Source organism: Crocuta crocuta, unplaced genomic scaffold, assembly GCF_008692635.1.
Source record: "Crocuta crocuta isolate KB4526 unplaced genomic scaffold, BGI_CrCroc_1.0 scaffold3, whole genome shotgun sequence".
NCBI lineage: Eukaryota > Metazoa > Chordata > Mammalia > Carnivora > Hyaenidae > Crocuta > Crocuta crocuta.
This window is the reverse complement of record NW_027529934.1, coordinates 3,168,203-3,173,231: the sequence shown is the minus strand read 5'-3', so window position 1 is coordinate 3,173,231 and position 5,029 is coordinate 3,168,203.

The following is a 5,029-nucleotide window of genomic DNA, read 5'->3' as shown; positions in this document are numbered from 1 at the left end:
AGAGGGTTGGGGTTTTTTTTTTTTTTGACCTATTGTTTTGCAAATAGATTCTGTTATCAAGCTTCTACATACTAAAATGATGAAAGAGTATCTTTCAAGAGAACTACTGAAGAAGTTGGTGTGATTTTATGTAAGGATTTGGGGAAGCTAATGTAGAGCTCAAGAGTCCTCCCATAATTCATCGCTTGTACCCTGTGGGCTTTTCACTAATATTAGTTGAATGAATGAATGATTGCATATTGCAAACTTTTGACTTGTCAGTTCTCCCTAGATCACAATCTCAGATGTTAATGACTAGCCATTCACGTTCATATTATTAATTGAGGTTAGAAAATGGGCTAACTACCACAAGAAGTGGGGGGTGGATACATGGGAGGGGGTGGGATCTGAGGGACCAGGGCGAATCACCGGGAAACTTGCTTGACGGAGGGCTCAAGAGGCCCCTGGATACTGACACTGAAGTCAAATCCCCATATCCCTGAGGATATCAGAGCAGAAGACGGCATTCACACCCCTCAGGTGGACTCCATGGTGCCAGTGGATATATTTTCCCTCCAGCCCTCCTTTCCTTTGGTTGTATTCCTCTGGCTTCTGTATGGCCTGGTGTAGCCAGATAAGAAAACCTGACCCCTCAGAGTCCCCTGCTCTGGCTGAACCCCACGCCTTTGGGTTCCTACCCAGTCACAGATTTTAAGGCCTCCCTTGCCGCCCATGTATGTGACTCTGGTGGGCCACTTCTGCCATGATGGCCCTGGGGCTCTCTATCCATTTCTGTTGCTGGCATTGCCTTGATGGGAATCCTCCTCTCCATGCCCCTCCTCACCAGTCGGTAAGTATACAAAACTTGAGCATGTCACTTTTTTTGTTCCCTCAAACTCTTCTGAGGGAAAAAAAATGGTGGACAAAAGGTTAGTTTCCCCATGGAGCAACAGTGGTCACCCTCCCTCTCAGGGCCCTTGCTGCCTGCACCACCCCAACTGCCTCTTTGTCCTCCCTGCCCTTGGCTGCGCTATTGGTTTGGTGACTTTTTCCTGGGTCAGAGCTTGCCTGCCCCTTTGTTCCCGCATTTCAACCTCCTTTTCTTTGAGTCATTTTACAGCTAAGCATCTCCTAGAATAGTAGGTAGAAAAAGGAGAAGGATGGGGCCTAGGTGGCTCAGTTGGTTAAGCATCCGACTTCGGCTCAGGTCATGATCTCACGGTTCGTGGGTTCGAGCCCCGCATCGGGCTCTGTGCTGACAGCTCAGAGCCTGGAGCCTGCTTCAGATTCTGTGTCTCCCTCTCTCTCTGACCCTCCCCTGCTCACACCGTCTCTCTCTCTCTCAGAAATAAACATTAAAATAATAATAATAATAATAAAGGAGAAAGATGCATTGATCTGTGTATTTTGCTTCATTTCCCTCCTCGACTAAAAAGAAAAAAAAAATCATGGGCAAAAGGTTAAAATAAATGTGGTTATGAACTTTCACTGACATCTGCCCACCTCTGATCCTGTGTGGGCATAGAAATTAGGGGATGACAGTGGCAGAGTAATAACATTTGGACAACGTATAGGACACTCTGCTCCAGGTCCCGAAAACTCCACCTCAGAGCCATGTGGTCTTTCCCACTTACGTGCCAAACAATATTTTAAAATCATTTTTCATACATGCCTTCTTTTATTCCATAAATACTCAGTGAATCCAAATAGCATGCTAAGGTGTGTATGGATATGCACGCGGAAGCCAAGGCATAGAGCCTGCCCACAAGTCTGCCGCTGGTCATGAGAGAATCCAATAAGGTGGTACAGAGCGAGTGAAGGAAAGACCCAGAAGCAGCAGGGAGGCACGGGGGGGAGACACACCTTACTGTTTGCTGGGGTTCCAGGTTCCCAAAAGGAAAATGAGAGTGAAACCCATAGGTTTCTGAGACTTCTGAGGAATTAGTTGCTTGCAAGAAATTGTCTGGTTTCAGAAGCTATGATGAGTAGTAAGGAATTCCTGTACTTCACTGGCAAATTTTGATACTGCAATTTCTGTTACAAGCCTAACCCAAGAGCTTTTCTTTCAAAGGAAATCATCAGATTTGGCAAATGATTGCTTCTCTAGAAATACTTCTTACTAAAAGGAATCCTCATTTCTTTTGTCCTCTGAACTCAAAGGGAAGAAAAGTTCAAGAACATAAATAAACGTTTCATTCTTTCTGCCTGCGTGAGGGACTCTGTGACCCCTATCTCCCGACCCTAGCACCCTGAGGCTGCCCTCCCTGAAACACTGGAANAGAAGAGGGATAAGCTGAGATGTGGCAACAAAGGGACCATTATCAGATTTCCCCTATATTGTCTATGAAGTATTACACTCTCTGGGGATCTCATCAAGCGGTATATATAATATGCAGAGAACCCTGTGGCTCCCTTCACTGTTTAATACATCAGATCAGTGTCTTCGAATTCTCAGAAGCCATTTTTTTCTTCCTCTAACAAACTCCTTTTCTCTTTCATATCTCCCTATAAATCTGATTTGAAAAAAAATTTGTTTAAACAAACCCATGGTGTCAGATTTGTTCTAGCAACGTGAGGCCACAATATATTCTACTCTTGGTAGTTCAAGATAAAGCTTCCCCGAAGAAAAGGAAGAGATTAAGTGAAGCCACAACTGTAACAGTGCAGCACAACTGGGTGAAAGGCTATTAATAAATGGTGTGAATTGTAGAACTGTTGAACGGAACATACTTTTTAAACAAGCATATGAAGAGGACACTCTGTGTCCAGAATTGTACAAAAATGCTTTCCTATAAATATTTAAATGTAATCTTATCAACTTATTTGCTGAAGGTAATAGTAATAAAATACTACTAGTTACCATGTGTTGAGTGCTTCCCAAGTGTCAGGAACATGGTAAGAGGCCCACATGCATCATCTCATTAAATCTCAAACAATCCATGAGATAGAGGTGGTCGTTTCCATTCTCATGACCCAAAGATAGAGGTGAGAGAGAGTGCACACCCGGCCACTTTCCCAAGGGTCTGCTGACTGTCAAAGAGGGGCGAGGCTGTAGGACTCCAAACCCTGCCTGTGTCTCTCCCCATGGTCCACAGCAAAGGCCCCTCACCCTGGGTCTCCGTCATCCTTGCCATTACGGCACAGCTACCTTGCTGGCTCTTCTTCCTCTCCTCACAACAAATATTTCTTGACTTTCCAGGAGTTAATGAATAGCTAATATTTCCAGATAATAGCAGCATCTAAGAAATTGCCCAAAGTGCTTTAAAGCAGTGGGTTATCTTAAGGAGATCCAGTACAGTAGTCTCCCCGCTGCCCCCTTATCTGTGGTTTTCCTTTCTTCCATTTCAGTTACCAGTCAGCTGTGTTCTGGAAGCCGATGATCCTTCTCTGACCTCTTGTCAGAAGGTCAATAGTTGCCTAACCTTACATCGCAATGCCTGCGTTATTCACCTCACTTCATGTCATGACATGGGTATTTTATCATTCTGCATCATCACAAGAAGGTGAGTATAGTGCAGTAAGATATTTAGAGAGAAAGACCACATTTGCATAACTTTTATAACAGTATATTGTTATAATGTTTCTATTTTATTATTACTTATTTATTATTACTACTTATAATATTACTGCAGCTAATTTTTAAGTTAAACTTTATCACAGGCATGTCTATATAGAAAAAACACATAGGGTGTATGGGATTTGGTACTCGCCATGGTTTCAGGCATCCACTGGGCGCCTTGGAACATATCCCCTGAGGGTAAGGGGGAACCTCTCTATGTCCTCTTGGCTGTCAGTTGCTTGGGAAATAGAAATCATTACGGCCAACCATCCCTCCATTGTAGGAAGTTAACCATCGTGGCTGTTTAGAATTACAGTTATAAGAAATTCTGAACCGGCAAACTGTGACTTAATAAGGTTTTAAAGCAACTTTTAGACAGCTGGGTTATCGAGTGCTTTTGGAAAATTCTGCGCCACACATTTAATTCGTTGCCCTGTCTCTGCAGTGACATATTTGTAATATTCATTTGAATTCTAAAAGAAATAATTTTAGTTGAGAGCTGCTTGAAATTGTCTTCCAAATTTCTATACTGTCTGTGACAAGGAGATTTTGGAAACACTGACCTGGCTTATTTTTGTTTCCCCAGTTTCCTGTTCTTTCCTCCTGTCCTTCCACGTGTAAGGCAGAGCCCTGAGGCTCACTGCCCCTCAGTAATGAGGTGGGAGACATGGGCCCTGCTTGGAAGAAAGGGCTGTGGCACAACTGGACATCAAGGCAAGTCCTGAAAGTCCGATTCTCTTTATATATAGACAGAAGGATTTTCTAAATTCCATTACCTGTCATGTAACACATTAAGAGCCAGGGCTCGTAGACTAGCTCTACGCACAGTCTGGGAGAGGAAGGAGACCTTTCCCCTCTGGCCCCAATGGACTGTAAGAAGATGAAAAGGATGAAGCTGGTCGGCTCAGAGCCCCACCTCCCAACTCTGGGGCGTGGTCTCAGACTCCGCCTTGAAGCACATTGTCCCTGTGCCCCTCACCTAACCACAGTCAGACAGAAGGGTAAAATCAATGCCTTGCGGTGTTCCGCAACTCAGCCCCTGACCCTGCCCTAGCTCTGTTGTTTCACAGAAGGCATTTGAAGATCCCCATATGCTGGGTGGAGGGTTGTGGGAGCAGCCAGTGGAGGTGGCTGGCACCCTATGAGAGGGACACTGGGGAGAGTAACTGAATCATCCTACATTGGTCTGGACACTAAAGGGGAGTCACAGCCATCCTTGCGGGTAACACAGTGCCACTGGGGGCTGAGGTGAGCCATGTCCGGGAGGGCCAGAGCCTGGACCAGATCCCCTAAATCACAATGTCAGATGCTCCCAGATACAGGTGCGCGGGAGCATCGCCATGGAACCTGGAGGGACCAAAGAAGGTACAAGGGCCTGCACAGATGGCCCTAGAAACTCTTCTCCCCTCTACGCCCCACAAGCGGTCTTCGCGACAAACAAGGAAATCTAAGATACTAAGTCATCCAAAAGAGCCAGAGTTACCACTTTAA